Raw genomic sequence first — 13,906 nt, forward strand, 5'->3', positions numbered from 1 at the left:
ACATCGTCGCATTGCTCAGTGTATGAAAAAGGTGATGCAAATAAGTGTGCTGGGTGGTCCATCTGACGTTAGCCAAGCTGTTAAAAGAAGAAAAAGAACACATGGTGCAGGTTATAAGACCTACGGTGTTGGGTCGTCATAGATCTAGCGACCAAAACCGTATATTCGTGTCTTGCATCGCGTTTTTTTTTTCTTGCTTTGCTAAAGTTAGCAGGGCCACCCCATATATATGTTCAGTATTGCACAATGTAGGCATTGGTGTAAATTTTATGCGCATCGCCTCGGGGTTGGCACTTCAAGCCTGACTTGCTTTTGCGCCTACATACGTAACCGGCACATCGCTTATACAAGATAAAGAAATATAATTATGAAAAACTTGATATGCACCAACGAGTGCTCTCTTGAATAGATGTTTTTCGTAGAACAAGCAACAACATTACTACATTTATTTATCCTGTGCCCATGATTTAACCCAAAATTTGAAAAGTCACATCAAAGCTTCCCCTTTGTAAGAGATCATTGTAATTTCACAATTGTATCCGTATGGTAAACAACTGTTCGCTTCTTCGGTGGCTCCCAAACTCAGTGTGCACGCTTCAGCATGCAAATTCCAAATGACTTCCATGATAATTAGGAATTGTTCTGGAATTTCTGCAGTATGAGATATTTGGCACTGTCAGCATTGCGTATTAGCCTTAAAACAAGCGCACAACTGACGCTTGTATGGCACGCAATGTTTGTGTGAATTCATACTGAGAAGTCAAATCTTGTTGGAAAGGACAAATCATAACGCTGAGATTTTAGTGACTAGATGTCCTGGCTAAATGTCCTCCTACAGGGCTGCCGTAAAACCGCAGGTTAAGTTCCTATAGCCAGCCACCAAAGCGTTTATGATGTGCATCTCTACTATTTTATCCGTTGAAGTGAAGTGCTTGTTGCAATTCTCGCAAAAACAAGAAACTGAAGTATGTGATGCTGCTACCTATCGAGAGCGTGTAATAATTGAATGTGTAGGGTAGTTTCATGACATCAGGGTGCATAAGACATGTAAATAGTTGCAAGCACACACGCATGACGGACGTAAACACTTGTAAGCACAAACGCAATGCGCTTAACTACTATTCGAGAGCTCACGCCCGCTTGTTTTGCTCGGATACCTGCATCCACAATATTTCGTCTTCAATAACCTTCTTCATCTGGCTTAAAGATCAGGCATCGTATTCAATATTCCTTCTATTAAAGGAAAAGTATGTTTATAGCGTACTCGACTTCATACTAATGTGGTTCTTATAAAGATGAAAAACCCTGTACGTGGGATTGGCCGGCGCCGACGCCTATCAGAATGTCATCGGATTGCACCGCGATACAACAAGCACCTTTTGAAGCGAAGGATGCTAAACACTGGCCACCCGAGCGGGAAAGAACCAGGTCGCAACTTCTCTATCCCGTGCTTTTATTGACGACGCACGAAGATGCACGATGATGCATGATGATGCCGCGCGCATGATGTAATCTGCCGGCCACCATCTGTAAAATGCGAAGCAACCCATCTGATGAGGGTTGTCTCCCTAGAATCGGCTTGGCTTGTCGAGCAATGTCGTCGGTGAGGGCGAAGCTGTCCCCGTAGCATATAGGACGGGGCCGTTGTCCTCGGACCAAGCTTTTACTGGCGACCACGGTGCACAGCCGCGGGGCGTGGAGGATCAAGCCCGACTGGTGCAGCGCCACTGGTGTCCTCCTCCTACTCAACTCTTCGATCTCGACGCCATTCGTTCACCGCCTTGTTGTTGTTCTCTTCGCCCAGTCTCCTAGCGGACGTCTTCCTTCTTTTCTTCTAGCGGGTTTCTCCCATTTCCCACCTCGCTCCTTCCAGACCACGTCAGCCTTCTTCCTCTTACTTCTTCTCTTTCTTATTTTTCTTCCATTTCAGCTCGTGACAGTTCTTCAAAAAGTAATTAGAACTTTTGTGCGTGATCTCAGCGAGACGAAACATACTGAGGAGGTGATGTAAATTCATTGCGGAGCTGAGGATGATGAAATATGGAGGGAAAAAGGCTCAAACGAAATAACTTACGATGGGAGGCAAGGGATGATAGGTCAAGACTTCATTTCATGGAAGACATGCTAGCTATTCTGTTGTACTCAGAAAGAATGAAACGCGTAGAGTTATTTTGAACCATTGATAGTGACCTAATTAGACTTTCGTGGCTTGGATACCAGACGGAGGCAGCATATTCTAGTTTCGGGCGAATGAGCGTTTTGTAGATGACAAATTTTATGGATGAAGGTACTTGTGCGAAGTTACCATGGTGTTACCCAAAAATTCAATTAGCCTTGTTAATTATATACGAAATGTGGTCTGCCCAAGAGAGGTTTGATGTAATTTGAATGCCAAGGTATTTGTATGAGAACACAGTCTTCAAAGAAGTATTAGTGATGTGGTAAATGGACAAAACAGATGATGTCCGAAATATGCGCATATATTTGCATTTCCTTATGTTAAGTTCCATCAACCATATGTTGCACCATTTGTTAATAGCATCGAGGTCGAATTGAAAGGTTTCAGTATCATCAACGCAGGTTATTTCTCGACAGACAACACAATCATCGCCAAAGAGGTTAATGTACGAGGAAACACACGATGGTAAGTCTTAATTTAAATAAGAAAGAATAAAGGGCCTAGTGCCATCCCTTGAGCGACCCCAGATCGAACAGCAGTGTGCACTGAATTTACGTTATTTACAGACACAAACTGGGAACGGTTAGTAAGACAAATTTCTAGTCAATAGAGCAGTTTAGTGTTCATGTTAAGCTGGAGTATTTTGTAGAGAAGCAGTTTATGGCATACCTTGTCAAATGTTTTATAAAAATCTAGAAAAATGCAGTCGATTACAGAATAACGATAAGGATGGCATTCAGTTTGTGAGTGAAAGATATTAGTGGGTTTCACAAGGGGAATATTATTTGCGAAAGCCATGTAGCGATGGCGAAAAAGAATGAATTTGATTCGAGAAAGTTAGCAACTTTTGAAAACAGAATATGCTCGAGTATTTTGCAGCCAATGCTTGTGAGGGAAATACGCCGGTAATTTAATGGTGACTGCTGATGAGCTGACTTGAAGAGTTGAATCACTTTCCCCGTCTTCCATTCAGCTTGAACAGATCCCGTGTCCAATGATTGCTGAAATAGTCTAGTTAAAATAATTGATGAATACACCATTCTGGCTTTCAAGAACTTTGGGTTAATTTCATCGCAGACGGGTGAAGAGGAACATTTTAATTGGTAATAACATTTTGAATACTGCTGGAATTAATAATTATAGGAAACTTAATAGTGTATTTGGTGCATGAAAATTGTGGCAGTGAAAAAAATTGGTCCCCAGAAAAGTTGCGCGAAAAAATTGTGTTAAACACGGATGCGCATTTTACGGGAGGAATGGCACCACCAGCGCTGTCGATAAGGTTTACTATGTTATCAGCTATGGGATTTACAGAGCGCCAGAACTTTCGCGGATGGGTTGTCAGCGTAGATGGTAACGTATTAAAGACGATAGTCTTTCTTGGGGAACTTAAACGCTGAAAATTTGGTCTGTCTGTCTGTCTGTCTGTTTGTCTGTCTGTCACCCGATTCTGCCACCCGGCCAAAGTTGGACCACTTGCTTACCGCCCACACTACTTAAACTGGTACGGCTGTTCATACTTGTGAACGTTATCGATCACAAAGTAAATATTACGCATATCTGAGGCGCAACATCACTAGGTAAGTATTAGGAGGTGTGTTCCTTTAATAGAAAATACATAGATACGTAACTCTAAAGACCCCAGTTTCTTAAGCTGCGCTGAAAATGCCATCCTATGCGCGCCGACGAACGACGTTCCCCGACTGTGCGCCGACGAGCGCCCTCTGCCATGGAGGAAGGAAACCCTCTGCACAAGCTCATGTTTGCCGATGTATTGCCAGATGGCGTCCATGTCTCACGCAGCGCCTCCTCAATTTTATCAATGCCAGCCAGATGCGGCCGATTCAACATAAAGGAAGCGCTGTCTGAGGCAGGGCAAAACATAAATGGCCGCTTGATGAAATAATGCGGTAAAATGAAATCTGTTCAAACAAACCTTCATGCCAGGACGGAAATGGTACGAGAACAGCATCACGGGTGGCCGCGGTTCAGACCAGCACTCATGTAGTACGGCCGGCAGAAGACTATCGTCTTTCGACGACATTTGCAGCGAAGCACGCAGATACGCGGCAAATTTTTTTGTTGATAATTCTACTTCGAGTTTTTAAGGGAAGTCATGTATTCTTCGGAAGCGTGTTTGTACGAGTCCCAGCACATGTAACTAGGACGTAACCGGGCTAATCTATAAAGCCACTTTTTCAAGTGCGAAGCACTTTAGGGGCCCGAGCTGTCGGCGTGTAATATGACCAGATGTCGTGGTCACGTACAAAAACAGGGCCAAACAAGTGCAGAATTGATCAAAACGGGTCAAAAATAAACTAACATGATTTAGAATAATCTAAACGATAAGAATATATAATCAAGCATTAAAGTAATTCGCAGAAATTCGTGAAAATCGTGAAAACCTTGGTGTCTCATGTCGTCGTTCACGCGCAGCAAATGCTTTGGCTCCATGAGCGTGTTGGTTTTGCTCCATGAGCGTGGCGGTTTCCCTACAAGTTGTGCCTTAGCAAAGGTGTTAAAACGGATGATGGATTGCTAAACACAAGATAAATACAGGATAAAACAAGATAAACACAAAGAAAGCACAAGGGAAACACCGGCGAATCACTGCTTCGCACTACACCAGCTTTCACGTTGAGTGGAACTGCATTACCACCGAGCTTACCAAGGCCGCTGTCCTGGACCGGTACCCAATGTAAAATTTTTTAAATGGTTTGCAGCAAATGTGCATTTCTTATGTGCGCGGTACTGCTGCTACTGGGCGGGATCAGGCAAATTTGTCAGGCGCTTATTTATTTATTTTTTTGCTAGACGCTTAAAAGTAACATTAAACCATGGTGCATTGCGATTTAAAATTATTCTGTCAAGCGGGATGTACATACAGTGGTGAGCACTGTTAGGGTGAACACCTCATTAGTATTCAAATTGGTGTAGCTACAACATACCTTCTACTTCAGGGGGGAAATGTGCCGAATATGACGCCTAATGATGATGCCGATAAAAGAAATAATAGTTTTCTTTATTTTGTGCTAAACATCAAATGCTATAGGCTCATGAATACTAATGAGGTGTTCACCCTAACAGTGCTCACTACTGTATGTGTTGGTTAATTTAGAGGCTTTAGCTATAAACAGGCTCCAGTTTGACTGAACATTGCGGTTATCGAAGTGGTTAAAAATGTATCTATAAAAGTGCAAAGCTCACGGTTAATCGCCTTAAAGTTAGCGTTCTTGTAGTTTCTGGTACATTTTTGGTGGAGGCGCTGGGTATTGCACAAGACAGAACTCCGCAGCGGGCTTGTCCTCGGCCGTCCTAACATGCTGAGAGATGACCAGGTCGCTGGGTCAAGCACAGCGTTAGCACCCGGCGCACCCGGGCCGTCACCATCCGCGACGCCGCAATCGTCAGTCGTCTTGAATCCGCGCGACCCCGGCACCTTCTCTGGTAACGGCACCGACAAAGTGGACATCGAAGAAGGGCTTGGCATATACGAACGCGTCTCTACACACAACCGATGGGACCCGACAGTGATGCTCGCAAATCTTCTCTTCTACCTCCAGGGACCAGCACGCACCTGGTATGACACACATGAAGAAGAGCTGACCAGCTGGGACGTCTGCAAGAAAAAACTTCGCGACCTCTTCGGCAAATTCGCTGGTCGCAAGTGTGCCGCTGCGAAAGACCTATCCTGTCGGGCTCAGACAGCTACCGAGTCGTACGTTGCGTAGATCCTTGATGTCCTAGATATGTGCCGCCGCGTCGATTCCAGTATGTCCGAGGCTGACAAAGTGAGGCACATTCTGAAAGGCATCGCCGATGATGCGTTTAACTTGCTCGTTTTTAAAGACTGCTCGACGGTAGACGAAATTATCTGTGAGTGCAGACGTTTCGAAGACGCAAAGAGCCGTTGCATCGCCGGTCAGTTCGTGCGGCTTCCCAACACCGCCGCTACGTCGTCGTGCGAAGACGCTGATTCAGGCCCTTCAGTCGTCCACTACGGATAGCGTTGTCCGAATTGTGCGGTGCGAAATTGAGGCTGCGTCGCCATGTTCTTTCGCGCGCCCTTCTGAGGATACTCAATCGAGATCTCCCTCATCCAGGCAGTTGTCCGCGAAGAACTGGAAAACGCAGGAATTCACCCCGTGTGCTCCATAACACGCCTTTCGGTTAGTCCTGCCCCTCTTCATCGACCTCCACCGACATTTCGACGCTATCGAGATCCGGCCTAATGGCGAACCCCTGACGACAAACCTACTTTGCTTTTTACTACCACCGCAATGACAACCCGCGCCAGCCATCTGATGCTCCAAATGACCCAACATAACATGACCACGGCCCTTCTTCGTCCACCAGACGGTCGAGCCGTTCACATTCACCACACGATCGTCGGTCCCACTCGCCCCTGCCCCGTCGTTTTTCATCGCCGCGCCCTTCTGTACGCTCATCCCCGGAAAACTGATTGATGCAGCTCCCGGAGGTGACGCTGCATTGGACTCTCGACCTGCAAATCCTCTCCTTACCTTGCCGACAGATCAGAACCTAATCGCCGTGGAAGTTGATGCCCTACCTGTCACTGCCCTGATGGACACCGGTGCACACATCTCGGTCATGAGCGCTGATCTCCTGAAAGCAGCTCAAGAAAGTGCTCACTCCTGCCGAGTTCTGCGTCGTCCGAGTCGCTGATGGGGGAACACCCGCTGTGCTGGGAATGTGTGCCGCTCGTGTCAGCGTCACCGGTCGTCACACATCTGTATTGTTCCATGTACTTGACCAATTGCCCTCACGACGTGATCCTTGGCCTTGATTTTTTATCTGCCCACTCAGTTATAATTGACTGCTCGGCTAGTGTAGTCGAACTTGGTTTCCCTGATGTTACCAACCTTACCGACACCGTGCCGACCCAACTCTGTTGTGCCGACTTTGTTCGTCTATCTCCGCAGGCCTGTATCACTGCTGTGCCCAACCCCTGTGCACCGGGTGGTGACTATGTCGTCACTCCCTGTGTTAGTGCCTTACTTTCACACGGCGTATCGTTTCCTCATACCGTAGAGACCATATCGGCTAACAAAACTTACCTTCCGCTCCTGAATTTCGGATTCTGCCCTCAGGTACTACCCAAAGGAATCTCTCTCGCCACACTGTCGCCGTCGCCCGAGTACGACCTGTCTTCCCTCTCGCCTCATTCGTCTTCCTCCAACTCTTCCACCGCCTACAATGCTCATTCCGCAACGTCGCCTGCAGTGCACGACGAGATTACTAAGATGATAGCCCTGGACAATACCCAGCATCTCCACCAAAAATAAACGGGCACAGATGTAAGGTTAAATGGGACCGCGTTTACTCTGCAGAAGATATGGCCGGTACAACTAGTATATGTATGGCGGAACGTTAGGTTAGCCCCACTACGTTGTGCCTTTGGTCTTGTTGGTGATCTTCTTCTTTGTCCCTCGCATGGCACCGTGACAATATACATATTTTTTAAGTTTTAGGTCGCGAAAAGTTCATCTGAAAGTAATAAGTGAATGGTCACTTAAGCGAGGTAAGCATGCAACGTTAGAAACAAAATCAGGTTGAGATGTTAGTAGCAGATCGAGAATGTTCGACATGGTTAAAGTGATTCTAATAGGTTTCCGGACTAGCTGTGTGAGTGAAAATGTGGCACACGAGTCTAGAAAAGCTTGTGCCAGTTTGTTGTAGTAAGCTAATGGTGAATCATAATACCATGCTATGTTAGCGATGTTAAAGTCTCCTAGTAGAAACAGTGGCAAAGTGGGGTAATGTGATATAACACTGTTAATGACGTCGTGTAATTCATTTACAAAAGTGCTAGCATATGAAAGGGTTCGGCAACAAAGTCCTATAATTACTTTTTGATTATTAATTTCAACTAAAGCCCAAAGAATTTCAAGGTTGCTCGTTAGTTAAACGCGCTGAGAAGGAAACGCTATGGGGACCGCTAACAAAACACCATCTCCAAAATGTATTTCTACAAAAAGTGGACGACCCTGTGCGCAGATTCAATCTCATAAGTTAAATATCGGATGATATGTGTACGTACGACAGTTTTTATCAGATTTACGAGTTCCTTATTTTTTTCTTTTTGTGCTCGCCCTATACATCCAGTATTCGCCCCATATTTTCTTCCTTCGCTTTTTACGCGTGGAATGCCGCATAAAAGTAGGCCCTAACACCGAAGTTGTCCCATCAAAACATTATTTATGTAAGGTTTGATGACATATCTCTACAGCCCTTATTTTGAGACATCTTTTATTTCCTGTCACTCCCTTTCAGTCACCTCTTCTACACCAGTGAAGCATATCTCCTTTGATGCTATGCAAAGCTCCCCATTTTATTCGATTTCTTTGTGTCGCATATACTGAATGCTTTATTTTATTTTTATTTTCATTTATTTTTTACTTTGGGGGATTGTTTTTTCTGCAGAAGATTTGGAGCGCCACGCTCGTTCCACAAATATACGCCGCCGACCTTGTAGAATTTTTTTTCTGCTTTGGCGCGCTGTAATACGATGAGCTGTGCACTCCCCTCAAGCAGAAGACAAAACATTTCTTTTGTTCAAGGTTTCGCATTTCAGGGCTCTTTCGACTACAATACCTTTCTTTCCTTTTTTTTCTTCTTACCCCTACTAATTTGGTTTGCCTCGTGACCCAAATATGTCGTCTCGTCTGCTTTCTCTGCCTCTGGACATCGTCTGTTTCCAAGGATGCGCAAAGCACACTGCGTTGGTGCAGGAACTGTTCTTTTATGTATGGAGTTAGGCGCGCGTGCATTTATGTATGCGCTTTTTGTTTGTATCTTGTACTTGTTTCGTCTTCTGCATTTGCGAACCCACACCACCCTTGCGATAGATGGCTGATACCGGCCTAGCACGTCTTTCTTTCTCCTAACGCGATAAGGGAAAACGATCCGGGACCGACAATGTTTGCGGAAGTTATTCGTGAGGAGAAAAAAAGAAAGTACTCGATGGGGAGCCAGATCAAGCAGAAACCACGTGACGCAACGATCCGGGCAGTCCTGTGGCGAACAGCTCCAAAAAAGGAAGGCCATGTGGAAAAGCTCGGCGACTTCTTGGGTATCGCAGAATCTTTGGTTCCAACACTGCACGGCATAATGAATGCGCAGTGGGAAGGAGACCTGACGTGCATGCGATGCCTTACGCCCGCCCTTATTGTCAATGCAGTTCCCTGGAGATCACTCGTGGGATTCGGTTTTTCTTCCCACACGGTGCTTCGGCACGCCGATAAGCATTGTTTTGGCTGTGTGCGTGCGTGCGTGCGTGCGTGTGCGTGTGTGTGTGTGTGTGTGTGCGTGTGTGTGTGTGTGTGTGTGTGCGTGTGTGTTTGTGTGTGGCTATGTGTGTGCCCTGCGCTGAGAAACAACCGGTGTCACCTATAATAAAAAAAGGAACAGGGAATGATAAATATAATCGTGTGAGCGCACCGAAGGAAGCACAAGAAAGATCTATTTCTTGTTATAAAAGTTTCAGTGACATTTGACTTCATGAACGCGAGTGACGTGCAAGTGTATGGGTGAAGCTATTGACCCTCGATGCACATAGACGCCTAGACCGTCCGCATCGAAGAACATTTTCAAGATAGGACTTTCGCGACTGCGCCATACGCGTCGGCGCCATTTGAGCCACCATCGCCGGCTCACCGTCACGTGCTTTCACTCGCACATGCAACATACGGCGCGCAGGGCCGGTGTGCGTCCATCCTGGTACGTCCATTCCGCACACAGCACCCGTAGCAACTGCCAGAGGAGGTGAGCACGCACTCCGCCTACCCACCTCCTCCGCGACGCTTCGCCTCTTTTCTCCTTCCCCGCTGCACTCAATGCCGCCTAGACTTTCCTTTTGGTGGCGATGCTTTGCCGCGCGCTAAGCGCGCTCCTTCGTACTTTCACCGGCGTGCGATTCTCTTCCCCACCTCCAGGCGCCTTCCTCCACCGGCGCTCGCTTCCTCCGCGCCTTCAATCTACGTATCGCCGATTTCACTGGCGCTAGCGCACTTATGCTTGCGCGCAAAAGACGCCTGGCAATGTACAGGTAAATGAAGCAGTAGCCAAGTACTGAGAGTGGTTCCCGTGGCACTTCTGGCATTTTCGAGTGATTCAAATTCCGTTAAAACCACAGCGTAATATTGCTTACAGCTTACAGGTTTAAGCAAATTTCTTAAAACACGATGCCAGCCCGTTGACTGTTCTCTGATAAAGATCGTTTTCAGACATGTTGTTAACCTTTATCGCCTTAACCACTTGCTTCTCTGTGGATTGGCCCTCCATCAAAGCCGTCGAGAGATTCATGTAGCTGACGAATTTTGTGTTAACAAAGCTGGCGCGACAGTTCTCGATAATACGGCTCTACGCACTGTCCCCGAAGCACGCGATCCAAATATGGACGTGGTGATCACTGTTCAGGAACTTCAATAGGTTTTGTCTACTTGCAGATGGTCGTCGTCACCCGGCCCTGACGGGATAAAATACGTTGCCCCACGCCAAACGGTGAGGAAGCACACCGGTAACTCCTTGATTGCTACAACCAGTCCTGGCGTGGTGGTAGCGTTCCGAAAACATGTAATTACTTCCGTCATTTTCCTCCAGCTCCCCTGCGCACGCCGGGGAGCTGGACGCGGGCCCGAACCGCAACGAGGAGGCAGATACGGAGGCACACGCGCTAACTAGCCGCGGGTCTCCGTCAACGCATTCCTCGGAGCCGCAACGACCCGATGCCGAAGACGAAGAGTATTCCATCACAACCTACGGCGACGTTCTGCAGTGGTACAGAACGAGCAGACGCCTCTACCCACCACCTCACCGAGACCTACAACGCAGCGAAGCAGCCACACTACGGCAGTTGCAAGTACAAGCCATATGGACCCCCGTATGGGCAAAGCACGTTTGCCCGGAGGTATACACCACGGATATATGCCAACACTGCAAGAAGGCGCGCGCCACCCAGAGACACCTCCTCTGGGACTGTGCGCCACCGCCGGATAACCAAGAAGCAATGCCAACTGTCATCAGCAGCAAGATCATCAGCCGAGAGCCAGGCAACCAAAGAGACGTGGTCCGAGCACGTGCTTAGCATCCTGGAACGCCAGCGGCCGAAAGCGGCGCCCCCACGGGTTTGACGCGAGTAGGTTGCTGCTCCGGGGACGTTCGAGCACGCTAGTGTCTCGCTTTAATTCCCCTACCCCTTCCCCCCTTTATGCCGGATCGACAATAAAGTTGTTTCACTCACTCACTCCATTGAAGCCCGGGAAGTCTCCACTTGATCTGTCATCGTGTGGGCCTATCGCACTCGCCAGCTGTGCAGGTAAGGTCGTGGAAAGAATGGCACTTGTACGGATAGAATGGTACCTCGAAAACCACCACATATTTTCTGACACCATGGCTGGCTCTATAGACGTGGCCGCACGTCACTTGACAGCGTGATCATTCTTGTGCCTTCTATTCACTAAGCTAAATCGCTGAAACGTCTCTCTGCACCGCTTTTTTTCATAATGTGAAGGTGCTTATAAGAATGTGACCCACCCGCCGTGGTTGCGTAGTGGCTTTGGTGTTGAGCTGCTAAACCCGAGAGCGCCGCATCGAATCCCAGCCGTGGCGGCACTATTTCGATGTGGCCGGGTGAAATGCAAGAACACCCGAGAATTGGGTGACCGTTAAAGAACCCCAGGTGGTCAAAATTCTGACTTCTGACCACAGAAATGTGCAAAAGCACATTTCCGTGGTGAGAAGTAATTTCCGTAGAAGAAGGCACGGAAATGTGCTTTTGCATATTTCCGTGCCTAATCGGCCTGCGCCTTGCTGAGCTCCGAGGAAAGACTGTCGTGTTTCAAGAAAGGAAAGAGAACACACTGGCACCCCGCTATCACTTCGGTGCTTCTGCGCAGCTATTCCGGTGCATGGGTCCATCGAGTCAGCTGACACTGGGGGAGTCACAGGAGAAAAGTAGAAAAGACGATGGAGCCCTGCGGCTCGCTTAGTTCGGTAGCAGTGCACAAACCTGGAGCACTTCTGACGCTCAAATTGCTGCTTTTGCAGGTGAGGTTTGGCTCATTTTTCTGTCTAGCATAAGAGTGCACTGCTGCCGAACACATCACAATTGTCTTTGCACGTGACATTTTTGGCAATGGGAAGTGAGGGCGCTGGAAGGGAGGCTACAGATTCTGAAGAGTTGCGTGACCTGTTCAGGGCGTTTGAGAACTGCAAACGCGGTTTCCGGGCAGAAATGAAAGAACTGAAGAAAGGTATGTCGTCTCAAAGAAAAGATAACTAAATCAGAAGTTTGTTTGGACTTTTGCTGGTATATAGTGCTCACTCGTAAGGATGATATTCTGCTGTGATCCGCTTGGCCTGTCAAGCTGACATAGAAAAAATATGTCAATTTCGTTATCTTCTGTGCACCAGTTTTGTTCTTTGTTGTTCATGACGACTGCTTGCCATGAAAGCCTTAAGTGACAGTGACAAGAACTTTTATTGGTCCTGAGAAACTGGCCAGGGGGAGCCTTAAGTATTACAATATTCTGGATCTAAAATCTCACTTTCCACAAAATAAGAATTTCTCTTCTGCATTTCATGTAAATTCCAGAAGTATTAGCAGTAAACTCGATGACATAAACATTTTTCTAGACACAGCAGTCAGTAAACGTTCATATACTAATGTTCTCTGAAACATGGTTAGCCGATAGCAGTTACGTCCCAGGTTTTACTGAAAATTGATGCGAGCCTGTGTGCCAGGCTGACAGAAAAAACGTTGGTGTTGCGATTTTTTTTTCAAAGAAGTGTATGCATATGAAAAACTTGATTTATCGGTGATCACAGCGGATTTTGAATGTTTGGCAATACAGGTAGGTAAACTTGTAGCGATTGCTGTTTATAGGCCATCGCATGGGCACAAGGCGCACTTACTGATATTTATAGACACATTACTATCTTCCCCATTACTTCATAAGGCCTCTTGATCTGGCTTCAAAAGATGCTTACGCAGGGAATTTGGAGACACTACTTTCTACGTTTGGTTGCGCAAATCATATATGTTACCCTGCAAGCTTAACCACATATAGTGCAGTATTACTTGACATATGTGTCATAGATTCGAGCCCATCGGAGAACACATGCTGTATGGTACCATGTGATCTTAGTGACCATTTGCCAGTGCTTTGTTTCACACCCATAATATCGGAATGCCAAAAGCAACACAAAGAAACCCTCTTCTGACGCAGCACAGGTACCCATACTAAATGCTTATTCTGCCAGCTGGTTGAAGCGTTAGATTGGAGTTACGTATACCAAAGAAAAAATGCAGATGAGGCTTGCAATGCGTTCTTGAATTTATTACGTCAATGTTACGACGCGGCGCTTCCTTATGCAAGCAACAAGCGTCCTTATGTAAGAACAAAAAGCTGTCGGAATAAACTGTGCCTTTACAAGCACAATAAAGTAAAAAAAAGTTTCCTTTTTAATAATTTCTTGCGCCTGCGAGATCCCGAAGCGTTCCCAGAGTACAAAAAATGTCGCAACGTACTGACTTCTGGTTTAAAGAAAGCTAAACGCCAATATTATCAGAAAAACTTTGAAAACATATATGATAATCCCAAAAAAGTCTGGGAAATAGTTGATACCCTTACTGGAAGAAAGAAAGCGAGATACGATATCGTGTAAATGCAAGAGGGAAACGTGGTGCTGCGTGGTGAAACCTAG

Source organism: Dermacentor silvarum, chromosome 2, assembly GCF_013339745.2.
Source record: "Dermacentor silvarum isolate Dsil-2018 chromosome 2, BIME_Dsil_1.4, whole genome shotgun sequence".
Lineage (NCBI taxonomy): Eukaryota > Metazoa > Arthropoda > Arachnida > Ixodida > Ixodidae > Dermacentor > Dermacentor silvarum.